This window comes from Eptatretus burgeri, chromosome 10 (assembly GCF_056783735.1).
Source record: "Eptatretus burgeri isolate ZD-2024b chromosome 10, Ebu_testis_v1, whole genome shotgun sequence".
In the NCBI taxonomy this organism is placed as follows: domain Eukaryota; kingdom Metazoa; phylum Chordata; class Myxini; order Myxiniformes; family Myxinidae; genus Eptatretus; species Eptatretus burgeri.
In genome coordinates this window covers 94,428,193-94,451,737 of record NC_140970.1, presented here as the reverse complement: position 1 = coordinate 94,451,737, position 23,545 = coordinate 94,428,193, and the positions used below count along the sequence as shown (strand labels likewise).

The following is a 23,545-nucleotide window of genomic DNA, read 5'->3' as shown; positions in this document are numbered from 1 at the left end:
GAGGGGGAGGGGAAGAGAGGCGGGAGGGGAGAGGGGAAGAGAGGCGGGAGGGGAGAGGGGAAGAGAGGCGGGAGGGGAGAGGGGAAGAGAGGCGGGAGGGGAGAGGGGAAGAGAGGCGGGAGGGGAGAGGGGAAGAGAGGCGGGAGGGGAGAGGGGAAGAGAGGCGGGAGGGGAGAGGGGAAGAGAGGCGGGAGGGGAGAGGGGAAGAGAGGCGGGAGGGGAAGAGAGGAGGGAGGGGAGAGGGGAAGAGAGGCGGGAGGGGGAGGGGAAGAGAGGCGGGAGGGGGAGGGGAAGAGAGGCGGGAGGGGAGAGGGGAAGAGAGGCGGGAGGGGAGAGGGGAAGAGAGGCGGGAGGGGAGAGGGGAAGAGAGGCGGGAGGGGAGAGGGGAAGAGAGGCGGGAGGGGAGAGGGGAAGAGAGGCGGGAGGGGAGAGGGGAAGAGAGGCGGGAGGGGAGAGGGGAAGAGAGGCGGGAGGGGAGAGGGGAAGAGAGGCGGAGGGGAGAGGGGAAGAGAGGCGGGAGGGGAGAGGGGAAGAGAGGCGGGAGGGGGAGGGGAAGAGAGGCGGGAGGGGAAGAGAGGCGGGAGGGGGAGGGGAAGAGAGGCGGGAGGGGGGAGGGGAAGAGAGGCGGGAGGGGAAGAGAGGGGAGAGGGGAAGAGAGGGGGAGAGGGAAGAGAGGGGGAGGGGAAGAGAGGCGGGAGGGGAAGAGAGGCGGGAGGGGAAGAGAGGCGGGAGGGGAAGAGAGGGGAGAGGGGAAGAGAGGGGAGAGGGGAAGAGAGGGGGAGGGGAAGAGAGGGGGAGGGGAAGAGAGGCGGGAGGGGAGGGGAGGAGAGGCGGGAGGAGGGGAAGAGAGGCGGGAGGGAGGGGAGGAGAGGCGGGAGGAGGGGAAGAGAGAGGGAGGGGAAGAGAAGGGGGAAGGGGGAGGGGAAGAGAGGCGGGAGGGGGAAGAGAGGGGAGGGGGGAAGAGAGGGGGGAAGAGAGGGGGAGGGGAAGGGGAAGAGAAGGGGGAGGGGAAGAGAGGGGGAGGGGAAGGGGGAGGGGAAGAGAGGCGGGAGGGGGAAGAGAGGGGGAGGGCGGAAGAGAGGGGGAGGGGGAAGGGGAAGAGAGGCGGGAGGGGAGGGGAAGAGAGGCGGGAGGGGAGGGGAAGAGAGGCGGGAGGGGGAGAAAGGCGGGAGGGGGAAGAAAGGCGGGAGGGGGGAGAAAGGTGGGAGGAAAGAAAGGCGGAAGGGGGTAGGGGGGAAGAGAGGCGGGAGGGGGGAGAAAGGTTGTTTGGAAAGAAAGGGGGAGAGGGAGAGAGGCGGGAGGGGGGAGAAAGGTGGGAGGGGTGGGGAAGAAAGGCGGGAGGGGGAGGGGGAAGAAAGGCGGGAGGGGAGGGGGAAGAAAGGCGGGAGGGGGAGGGGGAAGAAAGGCGGGAGGGGGAGGGTGAAAAGAGGCGGGAGGGGGAGGGTGAAAAGAGGCGGGAGGGGGAGGGTGAAAAGAGGCGGGAGGGGGGAGGGTGAAAAGAGGCGGGAGGAGATTGTCCGTCGCGGCTTGATATCAAAACGCGGAGGGCGGGGCCCGTGCGAATGAGTGCGTGAGACGGACCGAGCGAGCCCGTAATATTGGAGGAAGTTGACTGTTGCCGGTTGATCTGTGTGGTGAGATCGGGTGAACGAAGTTGCAAGAGAGACGTGGACGATGGAACAGGGATGCAGATCTCGTACCGCCGGAGACGACGACCCGGCAGAGCACCTGGAGGACCTCGCCATGAAGATCGTGGACGCTGAGAGGGCTCGTTACGGTCAGACTTGTCCGAAACCGATGTCTCTGTCCTCATGTTCTTCCTTCCCAGTTAAGCCAGATTAAACCGATTAACTGATCGATTTAATTAATGTGGTTTTGATACAGCGCAGACACGATGGGTCAAATGGTCTCCTGTATCTAAGATCCTCTTTGTGTGACGGTGCCATGACACCATAACCGCCATTTTATATTCACCTCCTCCTTTTCCTTCGTTTTATTTGGTTATTTTACATTTCCCTCCTCAGTAAGTCGTTGTTTTTCTCTCTTTGGACCGTTTCCCCATCGTGTGGTGTTGAAGTGAAGACCCGTGTTCACTATTTATCGTTTTCTTTTCATCATCGCATGTACGTGACCAGATCCTCCACAGAACCAAAAGTTTCCCTTTGTCCGACTTTCAGGGACAAACCACGGACAGAACACAATGTTGAGAAAAGTGTATTCAGTATTACAAGAATTTTTTTCTCTCAGAAATAACCGTCTCGAATGGAATTTTCCATAACGGGTGTGTGGGCGGGGTTTGACTCGGTGGGCGGGGTTTGACTCGGTGGGCGGGGTTTGACTCGGTGGGCGGGGTTTGACTCGGTGGGCGGGGTTTGACTCGGTGGGCGGGGTTTGACTCGGTGGGCGGGGTTTGACTCGGTGGGCGGGGTTTGACTCGGTGGGCGGGGTTTGACTCGGTGGGCGGGGTTTGACTCGGTGGGCGGGGTTTGACTCGGTGGGCGGGGTTTGACTCGGTGGGCGGGGTTTGACTCGGTGGGCGGGGTTTGACTCGGTGGGCGGGGGTTGACTCGGTGGGCGGGGTTTGACTCGGGGGGGGGGGTTTGGCTCGGTGGGCGGGGTTGGGGTCGGTGGGCGGGGTTTGACTCGGTGGGCGGGGTTTGACTCGGTGGGCGGGGTTTGACTCGGTGGGCGGGGTTTGACTCGGTGGGCGGGGTTTGACTCGGTGGGCGGGGTTTGACTCGGACAGTCCTGTGGAGACCGCAGGAATGTGGTTGCTCGGGGGAACAAACTGCCGATATGCAGAGAGTGTTTATTTAGATTAAATACACACTGACAACAGATTACTCACCCACAGTTTTAAAAAAAAATATCGTGTGTGTAATGTGTTTTATATCGAGGGAGCTTATCTTAATTTAAAATATCTTTATGTTTATAAAAAATATAATATTGATTTTAATTGTAAAGTACCCCATTTCTCAACACTTGGGTGAGATTGTGTGTGTGTGTGTGTGTGTGTGTGTGTGTGTGTGTGTGTGTGTGTGTGTGTGTGTGTGTGTGTGTGTGTGTGTGTGTGTGTGTGTGTGTGTGTGTTTGTTTGCCTGTGTCATTGTACAAGGTGTATTGGTGAATTTGACTCATTTCAAGAGGGTGTTTCATGGGTTCAGAAAGGTTATTTGAGTAACAATATCATCTGTAAACTTTCTCTATTTTACAATTGACGAGACTAGAACATTTTGATAACATGCATTCATTCAATGATACGATGCAGGTTTTTATTCGTGTATTATTTATTATTTACTACTATTACAAATAAGGTTGAAATGGTAATAAAAATTAATTTGAAGTCTAATTGATTCCATTTTGGTGAAGATCCGGATCCGACTACTCGAATTTTTAAAGTGATTCTTCACCATTGACAGGTGGGGCTCAAAAATGATACATCGCACGATATCTCAAAAATGTATTTGGTCAGATGTGTTCTCGTGGATCAGGCATTACAGGACAGAGGTATGCGCTCTTCCGTGTGCCCTTCTAGTTCTGTTGTATCCTGATGCATTCAGTGTTCTTGCTCTTCCACGAGCTTTTACTGTATCAAAAAACCAAAAAACAACTACGTATCTCCCCCACCCCCAAATGGTGTGAAACTCGTGGCTGGGAGAACAAAGTGACAAAGGGCAGTTTTGATGATAACCATTTTATTAGTCTGACGACTCTCAGTCTAACAATAAACTGTCATATTGGTTCTTTGCAGACCGGGTGTTGCATCAATGAGTGCACCAGATGGATGGCAAGCTTTGTACCCTTGTGTGACGATCAGTTGGTATATGTTAAAGATCCTATGGTGTCCTTCAAGAAAGAGCAGGTGAGACCAAAGTCAAAATTTCCCACCATAACCAAGAGAGCAAGAGGCCAACCAGAAATAGCCATTCATGAAGTGTCGATTCCCTTCTTGCTGGCATTGACGCATGTTCTTCTGACACATCCCTTTATTTGGACAGTTCATAGGCAACAGCCCGCTTCATCAATCGCTCATGAAAATATATAATAACCCAGGTTACGTTCATGAAGCAAAAACAAGCGAACTGCTTATCTTTACGACAAGAGAGCCGTTTGTGTGTCAGGTCAGGTCAGGTATGGGAGCATATGCCAGAACAGCACGTCGCTGCGCCCACTTTCCGCCGGTACTCCAGGGGCCTCCGTCTGGCCATCCCCCAGGCAGATGCCAGGCCCATCCCCATCTCCTTGAGATGATGGTCAACCTGTTGCAACCATGAGGCACGTGGTCGACCCACTGGCCTCCTCCACTCATGAGAATCCCTCGCTGAGAGAATCTGGTGAGCAGGATCAGAGTCAGGAAAACGAGCCACATGTCCATACAGCCGCAACTGACGCTCACGGACTATGCAGGTAACAAATCTCATCCGAGTCTCTCTCAGCAACTGCTCGTTGGACACAAAATCCGACCAGCGATAGCCAAGGATTCTCCGAAGAGACCTGGTACCAAAGGAATCAAGTCTCCGTCTCAGATCCTTGGTCAGAGTCCAAGTCTCGCACCCATAGAGCAAGACTGGAAGTACCAAGGACCTGAAGACTCGGACTTTCGTCCTCCCGCACAGGTACCGGCAGCGCCACACCCCATGATCCAGTGAATCCATGACTCCCCAGGCCCGACCCAGACGTCTATTGACCTCTGACTCGCAGCCAGCAGAGACATGAATATCACTGCCAAGGTAAGTGAATCTCTCCACGACCTCAACATCCTCACCACAAACAGACACAGACAGGACAGCAGCATCCAAGATGTCACCGAAAGCCTGGATCTTAGTTTTGACCCAAGAAACCCGTAATCCCAACGGCTCCGACTCCTCATTCAGCACCTCGAGGGCCCCCAAGAGGATGTCTAAAGTCTCCGCAAAGATGACTGCATCATCTGCAAAGTCAAGGTCCGAGATCTTGACATTCCCAAATGACGCACCGCAACTTGATCTCTCCGACATCCTCCCTAGAATCCAGTCCATACAAGTGCTGAAAAGTGTGGGGGCAAGTACACATCCCTGACGAACTCCAGTAACAACTGGAAATAAGTCAGAGATGGTACCACCACACTTCACAGCACTCTCAGTACCAGAGTAGAGTTCAGACATCAGATCGATCAGTTTTGGTGGCACCCCACGAAGACCAAGAATCCTCCAGAGGACATCCCGATTCACTGAATCGAACGCTTTACAGAGATCAACATAGGCTGCAAGCAGCCCCTGCCGAAACTCTCGTCTGCGTTCGGTGAGGACACGAAGTGGAAGGATACGGTCAATCGTTGACCTCTTTGGTGTAAAGCCTGACTGCTCTGGACGCTGGTGCTCAAGCAGATGGTGGCGAACCCTATCGAGAATTATCCGAGCAAAGACCTTGCCCGGCACTGAGAGCAGCGTCACCCCTCGGTAGTTGTTGCAGTCTTGGCGATCACCCTTCCCTTTCCAGAGAGGAACAACAAGGCCCCTCTTCCAGTCAGTTGGGATGATGCCTGTGTTCCAGGCAGAGCACAAAACTGCATGCAACGACACGAGTGCAGCATTTCCACCAGCCTTGAGAAGTTCGGCATGGATGCCACAGATCCCTGGAGCTTTGCCCCGTTTCAACTGGTTCACCGCAGCCCGTGTTTCCACAAGCGTAGGTGGACCACAGTTGATTTGAGGGTCAGCAACAGGGATTGTAACACCCTTGACGTCCAACTCGACAGTTGGGGGATCAGCCTGGTACAACCGCTCAAAGTAACCGGCCCAGCGGGCCTTCACTTCAGACTCCTCAGTCAAGAGCCTACCACTCTCTGCTCGAACTGCAGTGCTCCGAGGGATGGGCTTGGATGAACGTAATGCGCGAATTCCCCTGTAAGCGGGACGAGAATCACCTATCCACAGGTGATGCTCTACCCCCTCACAGATTCCTCGCACATAGGCCTCCTTGTCCACCCTCAGTGCACGTACAGTTTTACGCCTCAGCTCCCTGAACAGCTCAGCTCTGCCATTCAGCCTGGCCCTGCGACTCTGGTCAATGGTATCCAGTGTCCCTTGAGAGACAAAATTCTTCTTTGCCCTGCGGTGAGCTCCAAGGCATCCACCGGCAACATCAAGGACGGTGGTCTTGAAGGCGCTCCACAACTCTTCAGGACCCCCCAAAGCACCCAGACCCCCCAAGTGTCCACTCAGCCTGTTCGCAAACTCCTCAGCGACTCTCTCATCCCTGAGCTTGGCAACATCCAGCCTCGGCTGGGATGGTACCATTCTCCAGGATTTAAGGTGCAGCTTTAGAGTTGCTACAACAAGCCTGTGGTCAGTATTGAGGAACTGAGCACTCCGGTAGATCCTGCAGTTCTGGATCATCCTCCAACGACCGTCAATGAGGACATGGTCAATCTCCTTTGCCACACTGCCAGCGTTGCAATACCAAGTCCAGCGATGAGCTTGTGGGCGCTGAAACCATGAACCAGCCACCCTAAGTCCATGACTTCTTGCAAAGTCAAGGAACTTAGTGCTATTATGGTTCATAGTTCCTGACCCATGGGGACCAACACACACCTCATAACCGTCCCTATCAGTTCCAGTCGATGCATTGAAATCCCCCAAGACTAGAAGTGTATCTCGTCTGGGGCACTGATCAACCACAGACTCGAGTGTGGCGTAGAATGCATCCTTCACGGTGAGATCACTCGCCTCAGTCGGAGCATAAACAGAGACCAGGGAAATGACACCTAAGGAGTGACGAATCCTTAATCTCATAGTACGCTCGTTGACCGGTGTTACCTCAATTATCATTGTGGTCAGCTTATTGGACACAGCTACAGCAACTCCTTGGGTTTGGTAACCATCAGAGCGACCAGACCAATAGTAGGTGTAACCACCCACCATTATCTCGCCGCAATCCGGTCTCCGAACCTCAGAGAGAGCTGCAATCCCGATGTCCAAACGCTTGAGCTCAGATGATAACAGAGACAGGTGATCATCCTCTCTTAGGGATAGGACATTCCAGGCACCCACCCGAAGGGACCGCCTCAGGTTAACCCAAGGAGACCGCCGTCTGGTGGACGACACCTCAGCACCACTCCGACACACTCTCCCGCAGTCTGACCCAGGGATGTTACCCCGTGGTTTCCCTCCTATCAAAGATTGGGGGTCCCGAAGGCTTTGCCCCAATCCCGTCATCCGGTGAGCTGCCCTGCGAAGGGAAGCTGCACAGGAGGTACTCCCACGGAGTGGGTTTTCAGATTTTTTTGCGTTTTGCGGAATGAAGGGTTTTACGGTGGCCGGAGTGCAAATCCTGCCACCAACCTCCTAATAAGAAGTGACCCAACTGCAGGAGGACGTCCGCAGACACAGTTGGGCACTCGATATGGATGGCCGTTGGCTCACAAGGAGCTCCTCCGCCCTTTGACAGGTTTTGTTTTTAATCCTGCTGGGTGTCCATATCCAAACACCCTCCTCACCAGAAAACCTGGTGGGGGAGACGGTTTAGTCGCCGACAACCCGACCATGGAACAGGTTAGTACAGGTTTACATGGTACCTGTAGCAGGTCACAGATCGAACCTGACCTGACAACCAACAACCTGACCTTTGTGTGTCTGTCGCCATTTTACTCGGATATCGCTGAACGAATCTTCCTTAAACTTTCAGAAGTTCATCACTGAGGTCAGGGAGAGTTTTTTATGATAAATAATTTATAATTTGAAAATCTTACCAAAAAAAATAAAAAGTTTGATTTTTGGGGATTAAAAAAAATGATTTGTTTTTTAATTGCTCCATTGTGCCCAAGTCTTTTCAGCAATGTGAAAGGTAATATTAATTGAAATGATTCTTGACCCCATTCCTTAGTGTGTGACCGGAAGTATTTTAGACCTCACAAAAAACACTGGATAACACAGAGTACCACGGCGAGTTTGCATGTACGAAAGGCCCAAAGAGTCGAGGTCTGCCGAGTTTGGTGGATGAGGAAGACACTCAAAATGCATGTCCTTGATTTTTGCATCTGTGGCGCGGGCAGCAAGGGGCCGAGCATCGTCATGCTGCAGCAAAACACCGGTCGTGAGTCGTCCACGACATTTTGATCTGATTGCTGGTTTCAGATGATATTTAAGGAGGTCGCAGTATTATGCACTGGTGACTGTGGTCTCTCTGGGCATGTAATGCTCTTCAAGTGGGCCTCTGCTATCCCAGAAGAGCATCAGCATCATTCTTCTAGCAGATGGCTGTGTACGGAATTTTTGGCGCTTCGGTGAAGTTGAATAGCGCCACTCTTTGCTTGCCCTCTTCTTTTCTGGCTGAAAGTAGTGGACCCAGCTTTCATCCCCAGTCACAACGCACTGCAAGAAAGCGTCGCCTTCTGTTTCATAACGTTGCCGAAGTTCTTCACATGCATCCACTCGCCGTTTTCAGTTTGGGTGTGAGTTTTCTCAGCACCCACCTTGCAGACACTTTGCAGAACCCCAGCAAGTTGTGAATGATATGGTGTGTTGAACCATGGCTAATGTTCAATTTGGAGACAACTTCATCCAGCGCAATGCAACGGTTTTCCCTTAGCATGTGCTCTACTCCTGCAACCATTTCTGGTGTGTTGGCTGTGTGAGGCCGGCCTGAGTAAGCAGCGTCTGCCACACTGGACACTCCACTTTTAAATTTCCTGTCCCAGTCGTGCACCTGCTGTAGCGATTTAACATGCGTCACCATATTCCATCTTCATTCTGCAATGGATTTCACTTGGATTCACATCCTCACTTCCCAAGTAACGGATGACAGAACATTGCTCCTCCCTGGTGCATGCTTCTAAGGGAGCCGCCATCTTGGAACTGCTCGACTGACTTCATTCACTCAATGTTGCCAGATCTAAAATAGGCAAAACGTGACTCTTACCCATTGACATAACATATGTCGTCTACAACTACACACATTACATTCTCGAATTTATATCGACATTTTAAGGTTGCTTATTGACTGGCCCTTGTATAGTACATCATGGTTGTACAGCTCGGATAAATACAATTGCACTGGCCCACAGGCTTACACACAAAGGCCTGAAGCCTGAGGGCTTGTACGTAGCAACAATAGGTCAACATGATGAAACTACTCACATGCTTGAGTCTGTCTGGTGAATTTTCAACTGATTCAAACTCTGTGTGTAAATGGGTGGAATCCTTGGATGGGGAAGGTATTTTCATGGGATAAACTACTTGTGAGCTTTTCAAACTTCTTATTTATAACTCTTCACTTCCTCAGCTCTTTTAGAAGACAGTACATGGTATGCGGCTGTCTCTGTCTGCCAGCATCAGGTGTGGCCAGTAGGTGTGCACCTTCGATGGTACATTGCATATATGCATCTTTTTTGCACACCTGATGCTCTCCCACATTGAACACTTCCTTGTTAAAATGCCTCCAGTCTGTACATCACACTTTGGGGTGAGAGAAGACATCTTCAAAATACAACTCATCATTGTAACAGGAAACAATTATTTGGTGACATTGTCCTTAAATCAACACAGTCATTAATACAATAACACCAACATTCATGAGTGACTCAATTTATAATAAGGAATAAACATTTAATAATATTCTGCAAAACCAGCATAAGTTAAAATGCTTGGAGGATAAAATGTATTCCTTGAAAAGCTTTTTAGTTTGGAGATCCTTATATTCAAATGACTTCTGATATTCAACTCTAGATAAACTCACAAAGAGGAAAATAATCAAACAAACAAATTATCAAACAATTCCCACTATCCTCTCCAAACTTACCGACGACACTTGTGTGTCAGAGGTGGATGGCCGTCGTGCTTTGGTGGTGTCGTGCTACATGTCCGCAGACGATCGTAACTTAAGATTGATGACAGCATACAAGTCGAATGTCATAACTGTGCTTTTCACGATAGCATCGCTACAATATGGCGCCATCTCGGGAGACAACTAAGAACAAAGAGTGGAACATATTGATGAGCGTTTTCCAAAACAAATCCAGACACACTTCCCTGATTCATAGGACAATAATTGCTTCTCACTTATTATACAAAGCTGCAAATGACAAGATCTATTGCGATGAGTTCTGATTGGAGTTGGCATGGTCTGTGAGCAATGTGTTGATGTTTCATCATTGCCAGGTCCTTACCTCCATGAGAAGACGACCAGGGTTTTGATCTTCTTCCCAGTCCTTCCATTCGTGACTGACGTGACATTTCTACAACAAAAGGCTCAGATACTCCTACTGGTTTTTAGTAGAGGATCAGTCATATCATCAAATTGCACTCTTACATGATCCAAAAGTGCAGGAAAACTGACAGTCCCTCGGTGTTTTTGTCTCATGGAGTTGTGGGCAATAGAACCTCGTGACTGACGTGACAGCTACAATTGGCAATTCCTCGAGTACCTAACTTGAAATTCAAAATCGTAGGAGGCCCTGCAAGCGAGAACCCTGGGGATTAATATGATTATCCTTTATGTTCAAACATTATTTACGACTCTAGATTGTAATTGTAGTGTTCACGATTTAGCAGAAGGGGGGCTTTAGAAGATGTGACGTGACTGACGTGACAGTTTGACCAGTGCATCCTTTTTCCTTATTACTCCACAATTTGTTGATATTGGTTCTAATTTCAATGTTTAACACATCTATATATATATATATATATATATATATATATATATATATATATATATATATATATATATATATATATATATATATATATATATATATATATATATATATATATATATATATATATATATATATATATATATATATATACATGGATGTTATCGTTCGGAAAATGTATTGGGTTATAAAATTTCTTTATCCATTTATTTATTTATTATCATTTATTTTCCAACAATTAAATGCAATGGGTACTGCCAGGTCACAAAAACCGCCTGTTATCAAGAAGAAACTAGAAACACGGAACGTAGGTAAATCAGTAATGTGCTGCATATTACGACGCAAAACTTAAAATTTGTATATATTTTGTCAACCTTCCGGTATACACACTGAAATTGAATCATGGTGGACATACTAAACAGCTGTAGTCGTCCGTTTGAGTATAGTACAGTAATCCAGCTACAAAGCTTGAGCATTTTTGGTCAACATGTCAATGCTTGGTTCAAAGGTATAAGCTATTTCACTGTTTCAGGGACTGTTCGCGCCGAAAACATGAAAACTCAGATTGAATATGGTCAAAGTTCTTCACCGTGAATGGGTTGTGTCCTTCCTTCTGCACAGGCCCGGCAAATATCCAGCGTGGAGAAACGCATTCTTGATCATCGATTCGTGGCCAGGTGAAAGTCCCTTGAAAAGTTTGTTTCAGAAACTTGATTTGATAATGTTCACCGGCTACAGACTTGCAATGACATGCATTTACCACTCTTCCGATGAAATATGTGGGTGGATCATCATTGGAGACGCAGTAGTAGGAGTGTTTCTCCATTCGTACTGGTTTTGAAACTGATCCCAGAGTGATGCTAACTTTCAGCGGTTATGGGGGCGCTTCGGCGCTGTTCGTGGCGGTCGGTTCGTCCTTCTGCAGTGCGAACATTTTGGTATTTGTATTATTACCATCGATGTATATCCAATGCAGTGCACCAATACCTGGAATGGGCTTTGCTTGGTCGAAAATGGCTTGTGGTCCCAATCCGTCTCTCTTTTCTCCATCACTTCAGTGTTCATCAATGAGATTTCTACCACTGTTTCACCTTTCACTGCTTGATAAAAGTCAGTTGATCCTCCAATTATAGCTTTCCCGGTGATGACTTTTTTGCTTGCTTTCCTTTTCAGAGCAGCCCCTATCCAGTCCACGGGACCTTTTCCGTGGCTCGTTGCACTATAATTCCACCTGATTTTTACCTTGCAAGTGTTTTGCAGCCAGTTTCCAGAATAGCACTGACAAGAAACTATTCTTAAACTGACTCGAAGGACCATCAATCCATGCCTTTATCTCTTCAATCTCTTTCAGAGCCTTTTTATTTAGGATTTTGTCGAGGCAGATGATGGCGGATGTCTTATCATGGTTACGACAATCGCTAACAATTACTCGCGACCCCACATTCCCTCGAAACCATAGGACTGAAGTGAACAAAGTAACCTGGGCTTGATTCCAGTGCGCCGATTGCAATTCGTCTTGTGCCAAGCACGTAAAGTTTTCTGCATAGTCCATCTGTAGAACGGCACTCACAGAATCTGCTTTGTTCGCATCGTTAAATGTCAGCCTCGTAACTCTTGGCTTGCTTGCGATTGATGAAGCAGTGTTGGAAAAAATTGGGGGCCATGGCACATACATCATTGTACAGATCGAGTGGCGTACCAGTTATTTCATTCTTGGTCAAACGCCCATCTGTTTCTGTCCACTTTTTCCATTTGACTGATGTTTGCCTCTACTCATCGTCCTCGGGCAGCTTGTATGTTCCTTGGAAACCACACGATTCGTGACTGCATTCGCTGAACCAACACTATTCATCGACAGGATCCACCAGGCATGACGCAGGGAATTCTGTCTTGTACAATGGAATGGGAGGGCAATAGCTGTGTCGAGTTTCGACTGCCAGAATGAAATTTTCATGGTACATGCATACGCAAACGTTCCTTGGCATTTGTGAACTAAGCAACACATGCTCAGGTCGTAACTCTGCAAACTTGCTGAGTCCTAGCTTTATATCAGGATTTTCGTCTTTGAAACAAATGAATGCTTCCTTTATGCTCATACTCGAATGTCGTTTCTGGCGTTTCTCTTTTATCCCATTTATGCGAACCGTGACAACGTCTCTCTTTCCCGGAGACATTCTGCTGACATCACCCCAAATATAAAACGCCTCAACTTTTGTCACAGTGGCATTTGGTATTCGACTCATCCGGCTCTTCTTATTGGGCCATTTCATGGAGACTTTGAAATCATCCGCCAACTTTCGGATTACTGCCTTTTTCTTTCTCGGACTCTTAGGAAGTAACGTTTTAACCCGATTTGTTACTCGATTCAGCTGACAGCTCGATGCATAAACAACTGGGCTGTCCTGTACCTGAGGAAGAGTTGACTGAGCAGTGACTTCGGCGGCTCTCGCCTGTTCAGCAGTGGCTGCAGCCGTGGAAGCCGCTGCAGCTAGTCGCTGTCGACAGCGCCGTTGTCCTTCACGATCTTTATCTCGTTTTGATTTCAATGCCCCCTCAGATTCCTCACAAAGCGCTCTCTGCTTTTGTCTATTTTTGGGCATAGTCTGCCCCTTTGCTTTATACGAGGTGTGTTCAAAAAGTATCCAACCTTAATTTTCGTGCGTAAACAAATGAAGCTCGGGAGGCGTGGTTTGGTGCACGTATGTAGGCGATCCTAATTCGTGTGCATGAATATTTTCCAGCCTGCAGAAGCTGTCAGTTGCTGACAGACCGCCGATGAGTGAGGAAGTGTAAGTGAGCGCCGTCGGATTTTCGTTTTTGACAAAATGACGGAAAAACTTGAACAACGCTACTGCATCAAATTTTGTGTACAGCTTGGCGATTCCCAAGTGAAAACGATCCGCAAGATTCAACAGGCTTTCGGGAACGAAGCAATGGGCACCACACCGATAAAAGAGTGGTACAACCGCTTCAATGATGGTCGCACATCAGTGGAAAGTGAAGCACGTTCTGGTCGGCCCTCAACATCCCGAAATGAGATCGTCATTGACCAAGTGAGGACCCTGCTGATGCAGGATCGTCGAATCACAATCAGAGAATTTGCAGACATCAGAACTGGGCGTCAGCATTGGATCCGTTCATTCCATTGTGACTGAGGATTTGGGCTGAAGGAGAATCTCAGCGAAGTTCGTGCCAAAGCTGCTAACGATCGAGCAGAAGCAATTCCGTTTGGAGATCGCACAGGACATGCTGGAGACTGTGAACAGCAATCCCAACTTCTTCAACACAGTGATCACTGGCGATGAGACCACAGTGATCCGTCACTGGAAAAAAATTTGTTGCGCTTTCATCTCGTTCCCCCGCAGAAGTGGGGGGGGGGGGGTGTCTCCGCCCTCCCCGCTTCTCCACACTGGACGGCCTTCTGCGCAGACTCCCTCGTCGCCCTGTCACTGGCCAGTTTTGGCGCGCAAAAATTTTCCAGATCCGTCACTGGAAAAAGAAAAACAAATTTTTTCCACAGTGATCCGTCCTATAACAGGAATGTTATAGGAATTCTGGTAATTCAAGTATTGATGATTTCATTGGTTTAGAAATCTTTTTCCTGTGTGCAAGTTATATTTTTGGGTCCAGTGCAACAGTTACGTGGAATGGCTGTTCCCCATGTTAAAACGTAACACAGGTGCAGGATGAGCACCTCAGGAAGGTGACTTATGGATCCCTGCCTCGCCTCCTTTTTCATTTTTTTTTCATTTTTTTATTTTCATCCCAAGGTCACAAGGTCACAAACTTAGAAAATATCAAAAAAAATCAATAAATTGGGCATCGAGCTCCTAGGGTTTTCAACTGTTTCGAATGGAAGTTGGTATGCAAGTAGTGCTCTTCGAGTACTACAACTTTCATCATTTACGTTTTTCCCGATTCCCGCCAGTTTGCCCGTGGCGTCCCCTCGAAGGTCAAAAAATATAAAAGGCGAACCGTGTACATTGCTCGTGAACCATCGCCGTCTCCAGACTTGTTATTAGTAGTATTATTTGAATTGAATAAAATTCTAGTCGTCGAATCCGGGTCCAGATCTTCACCAAAATCTAATCAGTTTGTCCTTGTCACACACCGAACCTACCCACCAAATTTCATCCAGATCCATCCACAACTTTTTGAGATATCCTGCACATAAACAGACAGACAGAAAGGGGTGAAAACTGTTTCGGGGCCAGGACGTCGGCCGCGGTCCGTCTGCTGCATGGAGCCGTAAGTCGGCTTGACTGATCGCCCGGAATTCAGATCGTCGCCCCGGATAAGTCCGGAGTCGACGGGTCCTTGTTTTGGACCATGAAGGGTCAATATTTCCACCACGTGGTACAGTGTTATTTGCCAAATCTTCAAAATACCTCGAGACCACGTGGCGATCTTCTGAGTCTTCACACCCTCGACGGAACTTGTACGGAAACGAGCCGCTTAGCACGCTCGTTCCGTGTGCAATTCCGAGCAGTTTAATCACCAAGAACTGTCGGTCCCGATTGTCCCGTTGCAACGGCCACGGCAGTGGCCCTGCCAATTTTCCCCAGCATGCGACACGCTCAGTCAATGAAAGAAGGTACGTGAACTTACTGAAACATTTAACAATCGGGGTTTATTTATAGAATAATGGGGAACGAGGGAACACAGAAGAGCAGACTTATACCGAATAAAGCAAGGCAATGCAAATATATACAGCACAAGCACTTAACAGTTTTACTACTTAAAGACGGGGCCCACACACAGACACACACACGCACAGACAGAAGTGGACCCCAATGGTCTTTATTTGGATCTCCAGCGCGGAGGACAGACCGGCTGCAGATCAGTGGTAGCTGGGCTGCCTGGCCGCGAGCGCGCAGCTGGGCGTCCCCTTTTTTCCCGGAGCTCCGGTCACCGTAGGATGGACCAGCGCAGCTGAACCCAACTAAGATGAATCAAGGTCGTCGCCCAACCAATTTGGGATAATTTCCAACCCCCCCCCCAAAAAAAATTTAGATAAAAAAAAATTTTGCAACTTTTTTTTCAACAAAATTTAGATTTCTTTTTTTTGCATTTCTACATGTTTTAAGTGATTTCCACCCCCCCCCCCAAAAAAAAATTGTTAGAGAAAAAAAAAATTGCAAATTTTTTTCAACAAAATTTCGATTTTTATTTTTTTATTTTTTTGCATTTCTACATGTTATAAGTGATTTCCAACAAAAAAAACATGGCAAAATTATAATTGTGGCTGATTTTGGAACTTCAGGTGGATATACCCACGTAGAATCAATTTCTGTCTCAAGGAATCTTGTTATGACGAATGAATTGAGTATGTACAAGTTAAAAGTTGCAAACTATAACTCTGTGAGCACTGTTGACGTCAAATTGAATGAATAGGATATCAGGTTCACTTGAGTGACTTAGCAGTATTGGCGGCGGAGGTTTTGCACTCTACCAAGTGCTCCCCCTCGAGTTGTAATAAGGAATTTATTAATGTGAAGGGACGGAATTGATAAAAATGCCTAATTCAAAAAAAAGATGATCATAAGCAATATTATCGAACTGATTGATGATGGAGCATCCATGTTAATATATTAAACAGGTTTCTCAATAACCTTCATCATATAGATTCTACAACGATCCGCTAATTCTCCTCGCACCCTAAATGTGCACTAGTTTGACTGAGCATCGTGTGAAGGGACGGAATGTGAAGGGACGGAATATTGTTCTCCAGTGTGTTATAGGACATTTTCACCAACCTGCGACTCTTTTTATGCTTTCTTATCCAAATAACAGTAACAAACTGCCTACTATAGTCAAAAGAACACATTTTATTAATAAACTTTCCAAACTTTCATTGAATTTTTCATCCCTCACTGCAAATCACAACTAATCTAAATCTAACTCTTTACTAACTACTAACAACAAACTCAAACTTCATCTGACTCTCAAACTGAAACATCTTGGACCGAGAGGAGTCCGAAATTTTTTCACTGTTAACAAGCATTAACGTTAAGTAGACTATACATAATACTAACGGTAAGGTCACAGTGGAGGTGGAATAACACAGAATTTCAATATTTACACAAATATAATTACTTTTAATCAATAGCATTCACCTGATGGTGAGAATTTGAATCACTCGAAGTAGGGTTACCAATTTAACATCTGCCATTTCTGAATTTATGCTCTATTTCTGCCAGCAACTTTTCACGCAAGCCGTAGTAACGGGCGGAGTAGGGAGTGGGGCAGTCCTCTGGTGAGAGCAAACCAATCAGTGAGTCGATGGTTTGCCAGCACAAGTCGACCTTTTCGGGCCATTGGAAGGTCATACGTGGCGCATGTGGTGTCATGAAAGTCACCAAAAAGTCTTCATCCTCATGAGAAAAGTCCGTGACCGAACCGATCCACCAATGGTTGTCGTACCTCACAATAACACAATCATCACGTTTCAAGTCGTCCAATCTGTTCACTGGATGGACGAACTGACTTTCCTGGGATTTTCCAAAATCGTTGATATAGATGAGTCTTTGCGATGTTCACTTCCTTGAGACTTGACTGGACTTGAAACAGTGAGCCAGGGTTGCCAATCTAAATCTGATTTTTATTTATCAAAACACATCTAGATTTGACTAAAGAATCACCTGTGCAACAATAACAGTCATACTTAAAAGTTAGTTCATAAGTTAGAATAGAAAAATGTTCAATTTACATATATTCAAAGGAATCAGAGCATTTTGAGACATCACAGTTTCTGTCCCTTCACATGAAATTCAAATGTATCTCTATAGGGTACAACATTATTTCTTGGCAAACTTTACGAGTTAATTTCATTGGGCATTTCATTCATTGATATTTAAGATGAGATGAGGGATGTTTGTATTGGGGAGGTCTTAGCAATGAATGTCTCGCACTGAAAATGTGAAGGGATGGAAATTTTCCGAATGGCAAGAGATCATCACCACTGTCATCGACTTTTATGCAGGATCTCTTGTCCACAAATAATTCAGGGCCCTGGTGCCACGCAACAATGTTGAAAAAAAAAAACATCCTGTCAAGACCAGTCCTGTGGGAGTGGTAAATCATGAATTCCGTCCCTTTGCACCAGATTCTACGGATGATCACTTTAATCAGTCAATGTGTTGGTAGAAATGAAAATCAGCAAAAAATCAAAGCATAACTAGAACTGCCACTTTATAACTGCTGGCAGTGATGACCGGGTACCCAGTCCGCGTCCGCCTTTGACTCAACGTGAGACTTAAATCATAGTCGCAATTTTCGCATTGAAAGGATAAGCGTTGCCAGAGAAAACATTATTTAATAGTGATACAAACACAGGCCTGCTTCGAGAGGGAGCGGAACAGACAAGTTACGAACCGGGCAGCACAAAGCATTCAATTTCGTTATTACTGGCTTCCAGATTCAAATAATTAAATAATTCTGGCTGCCAAACCACACGACCGATCAGGTTGAAATTTTAAACTTTTGTTTCACATGTAGCCTAAATTATAAATATGAAGTTTCGCATTTATAGAAGTAGTGGTTCCAGAGTAAACATGAATTAATATTTATCCTTCAATCTAAGATGGCGGCCAAACCATGTGACTTGTGACCTCATAATTTTTACCATGTATGTAGATATCATGGAGGATGACAGACGCAAATTTTCGCTTCGATAGGTTAAGCAGTTCCAGAGAAAACATTATTTAATATTTTTCTTAAATTCAACATGGCTGCCAAACCATGTGACCTATCAATTAGAAATTAACAAACTTGTATTCCCTACTCATGTGCAATAGGGGTGTGAAGTTTCCCCTTGATCAGATCAGGTGTTCTGGAGAAGAAGATGTTTGAAGGTTTTCAGGTAAATTAAAGATGGCCGCCAAACCATGTGACCAATCAAGAACAAATGAACAAACTTGAGAAAGGACCTCATGGGGAATATATGTGTGAAGTTTCGGCTTAATCTGTCTTGCCTTTCTGGAGAAGAAGATTTTAAAAATTTATTCATTTTCAATCCAAGATGGCTGACGAACCATGTGACCTATGACATCAGAAATTTATATTCTGCTTCCAACTGGGTATTGGAACACGTTTGTAAAGTTTCGTGTTAATCGGTAAAGGTGCGTTTTTCTATCCAAGATGGCCGCCAAACCATGTGACGTGTGATGTCATAATTTTTACCATGCGTGCATACACGATGGTAGATGATAATTAGAAATTTTCGATTCGTTTGGTTCAGCGGTTCCAGAGAAAACATTATTTAATATTTTTCTTAAATCCAAGATGGCGGCCAAACCGTCTAACGTATCAATTCGAAATTAACAAACTTATATCGCCTACGTGTCCCGAATATAGTTCTGAAATCTCCCCTTCATCCGACCAGCGCTTCTGGAGAAGAAGATGTTTGAAGGTTTTAGGGTTTTTTCAAGATGGCCGCCGAACCATGTGACCGATCAAGAACAAATTAACAAACTTGAGAAAGGACCTCATGGGGAATATATGTGTGAAGTTTCGTCTTCATCTGTCTTGCCCTTCTGGAGAAGAAGATTTTTAAAATTTATTCATTTTCAATCCAAGATGGCTGCCGAACCTTGTGACCTATGATATCATAAATTTAAATTCTGCTTTCCATCGTCGACCCGAACAAGTGTGTGAAGTTTCGTGTAAATCGGATAAAGTCTATTTTTCTATCCAAGATGGCCGCCAAACCATGTGACTTCTGAGGTAAAAAATTTTTACCATGTATGCAGACTTGAGGGAGGAAGGCACTTGCAAATTTTCGCTTTGATGGCTTATGAAATACCAGAGAAAACATTATTTAATATTTTTCTTAAATCCAACATGGCGGCCAAACCATGTGACCTATCACTTTGAAATTAACAAACTTGCATCGCATACATGTCACGAATATAGTTCTGAAATCTCGCCTTCATTGGACCAGCGCTTCTGGAGAAGAAGATGTTTGAAGGTTTTAAGGTTTTTTCAAGATGGCCGCCAAACCATGTGACGTATCAACAACAAATTAACAAACTTGAAAGAGGACCTCAGGGGGAATGTGACTGTAAAGTTTCGCCTCAATCTGCACAGCCGTTCTGGAGAAGAAGATTTTTTAAAAAAAACAAGATGGCGGCCGAATTACGTCACTGATGGCGTCAAAATATTTTTTTTCTACGATGAATTTTTGTGTAGATGATGCTCAAGAAATTTCAAATTTTTGCCATGTGGCGTTCTACTTGACGAATTTTTACTGGGATACCTCTTCACTGATGACGTCACGAAAAATCACACGTATTCCCGAGAGGGAGCTTGTTCAAATGTATCAAGCGAAATTTTTTTACACCAGAAGGTTTCCGAGATACAGAGGTCCAAAGTTGATCTGTTTTTTCAAGATGGCGCCCGTATCACGTGACCTATGACGTCATAATTATCAATTATGTATGCTACCAAAAAAGATACATATCTGGTGAAAATTTTGTGTCGATTGGTCTTACCATTTCTGAGAAAATGGCATTTAAAGCGAAAAAATTGGAAATTTTGCAAATTTACGGCGGAAGAAAAATAATAATAACTAGAACTGCCACTTTATAACTGCTGGCAGTGATGACCGGGTACCCAGTCCGTCCGCCTTTGACACAACTGACACAACGTGAGACTTAAATCGTAGTCGCAAAGTTTCGCATTTATCGGATAAGCGGTGCCAGAGAAAACATTATTTAATGGTGATACAAACACAGGTCTGCTTCGAGACGATGCGGAACAGACGAGTTACGAACCGGGCAGCACAAAGCGTTCAATTTCCTTATTACTGGCGACCAGATTCAAATAATTAAATAATTCTGGCTGCCAAACCACACGGCCGATCAGGTTGAAATTTTAAACTTTTGTTTCCCATGTCGCCTAAATTATAAATATGAAGTTTCGCATATATAGAAGTAGTGGTTCCAGAGTAAACATGAATTAATATTTATCCTTCAATCTAAGATGGCGGCCAAACCATGTGACTTGTAACCTCATAATTTTTACCATGTATGCAGATATCATGGAGGATGACAGACGCAAATTTTCGCTTCGATGGGTTAAGCAGTTCCAGAGAAAACATTATTTAATATTTTTCTTAAATTCAACATGGCTGCGAAACCATGTGACCTATCAATTAGAAATTAACAAACTTGTATTCCCTACTCATGTGCAATAGGGGTGTGAAGTTTCCCCTTGATCAGATCAGGTGTTCTGGAGAAGAAGATGTTTGAAGGTTTTAAGGTAAATTCAAGATGGCCGCCAAACCATGTGACCAATCAAGAACAAATTAACAAACTTGAGAAAGGACCTCATGGCGAATATATGTGTGAAGTTTCGGCTTAATCTGTCTTGCCTTTCTGGAGAAGAAGATTTTTAAAATTTATTCATTTTCAATCCAAGATGGCTGACGAACCATGTGACCTATGACATCAGAAATTTATATTCTGCTTCCAACTGGGTATTGGAACACGTTTGTAAAGTTTCGTGTTAATCGGTAAAGGTGCGTTTTTCTATCCAAGATGGCCGCCAAACCATGTGACGTGTGATGTCATAATTTTTACCATGCGTGCATACACGATGGTAGATGATAATTACAAATTTTCGATTCGTTTGGTTCAGCGGTTCCAGAGAAAACATTATTTAATATTTTTCTTAAATCCAAGATGGCGGCCAAACCGTCTAACGTATCAATTCGAAATTAACAAACTTATATCGCCTACGTGTCCCGAATATAGTTCTGAAATCTCCCCTTCATCCGACCAGCGCTTCTGGAGAAGAAGATGTTTGAAGGTTTTAGGGTTTTTTCAAGATGGCCGCCGAACCATGTGACCGATCAAGAACAAATTAACAAACTTGAGAAAGGACCTCATGGGGAATATATGTGTGAAGTTTCGTCTTCATCTGTCTTGCCCTTCTGGAGAAGAAGATTTTTAAAATTTATTCATTTTCAATCCAAGATGGCTGCCGAACCTTGTGACCTATGATATCATAAATTTAAATTCTGCTTTCCATCGTCGACCCGAACAAGTGTGTGAAGTTTCGTGTAAATCGGATAAAGTCTATTTTTCTATCCAAGATGGCCGCCAAACCATGTGACTTCTGAGGTAAACATTTTTTACCATGTATGCAGACTTGAGGGAGGAAGGCACTTGCAAATTTTCTCTTTGATGGCTTATGAAATACCAGAGAAAACATTATTTAATATTTTTCTTAAATCCAACATGGCGGCCAAACCATGTGACCTATCACTTTGAAATTAACAAACTTGCATCGCATACATGTCACGAATATAGTTCTGAAATCTCGCCTTCATTGGACCAGCGCTTCTGGAGAAGAAGATGTTTGAAGGTTTTTTCAAGATGGCCGCCAAACCATGTGACGTATCAACAACAAATTAACAAACTTGAAAGAGGACCTCAGGGGGAATGTGCCTGTAAAGTTTCGCCTCAATCTGCACAGCCGTTCTGGAGAAGAAGATTTTTTAAAAAAAACACAAAAAAACAAGATGGCGGCCGAATTACGTCACCGATGACGTCAAAATATTTTTTTTCTACGATGAATTTTTGTGTACATGATGCTCAAGAAATTTCAAATTTTTGCCATGTGGCGTTCTACTTGACGAATTTTTACTGGGATACCTCTTCACTGATGACGTCACGAAAAATCACACGTATTCCCGAGAGGGAGCTTGTTCAAATGTATCAAGCGAAATTTTTTTACACTAGAAGGTTTCCGAGATACAGAGGTCCAAAGTTGATCTGTTTTTTCAAGATGGCGCCCGTATCACGTGACCTATGACGTCATAATTATCAATTATGTATGCTATCAAAAAAGATACATATCTGGTGAAAATTTTGTGTCGATTGGTCTTACCATTTCTGAGAAAATGGCATTTAAAGCGAAAAAAACTGGAAATTTTGCAAATTTACGGCGGAAGAAAAATAATAATAATAATAATAATAATAATAATAATAACTAGAACTGCCACTTTATAACTGCTGGCAGTGATGACCGGGTACCCAGTCCGTCCGCCTTTGATACAACATGGGACTTTCTGCAGATGACAGTCGCAAAGTTTCGCATTGAAAGGATAAGCGGTGCCAGAGAAAACATTATTTAATAGTGATACAAACACAGGCCTGCTTCGAGAGGGCGCGGAACAGACGAGTTACGAACCGGGCAGCACAAAGCGTTCAATTTCGTTATTACTGGCTTCCAGATTCGAATAATCAAATAATTCTGGCTCCCAAACTGCGTGACCGATCAGGTTAAAATTTTAAACTTTTATTTCGCATGTCACCTGAATTATAAATCTGAAGTTTCGCATATATAGAGGCAGCGGTTCCAGAGTAAACATTAATTAATATTTATCCTTCAATCCAATATGGCGGCCAAACCATGCGACTTGTGATGTCATAATTTGCAGCACGTGTGCAAACACGATGGTGGATGATAACTGCAAATTTTCGCTTCTCCAGGTTAAGCAGTTCCAGAGAAAACATTATTTAATATTTTTCTTAAAACCAACATGGCTGCCAAACCCTGGGCCCGATCCCGTTGAAATTTCAAATCCTCATTCCTCATGAGCGTTCCACCATAAATTTGATGTTTCACATTTATTGATGCAGTAGTTCAAGAGTAAACATTAATTAATATTTTTCCTTCAATCCAATATGGCTGCCAAACGTTGCGTCGTGCCTCAAAAGGGGTTGAGAACTTTTTATTCGTCATGGAGAGGCGGTCATAGTGGTCGAGTTTCGCCTGGATCTGTTCAGCCGTTTCAGAGAAAAAGACGTTTGAAGATATTGTTTTTCAATCCAAGATGGCTGACGAACCATGTGACCTATGACATCAGAAATTTATATTCTGCTTCCAACTGGGTATTGGAACACGTTT

At 45.3% G+C, this 23,545-nt stretch overlaps 1 long non-coding RNA gene across 1 annotated transcript in view; it reads left to right on the top strand.

The window, feature by feature from the left end:
* The first annotated feature begins 1,507 nt into the window (after nucleotides 1-1,507).
* The window catches only part of LOC147019161 (uncharacterized), a 78,980-nt gene continuing 56,942 nt past the window's right edge, over nucleotides 1,508-23,545 (top strand). Inside the window, exons 1-2 of the long non-coding RNA XR_015062660.1 lie at nucleotides 1,508-1,777; nucleotides 3,752-3,862. This is a non-coding gene — a long non-coding RNA (uncharacterized LOC147019161). The remainder of the gene's footprint in view (nucleotides 1,778-3,751; nucleotides 3,863-23,545) is intronic.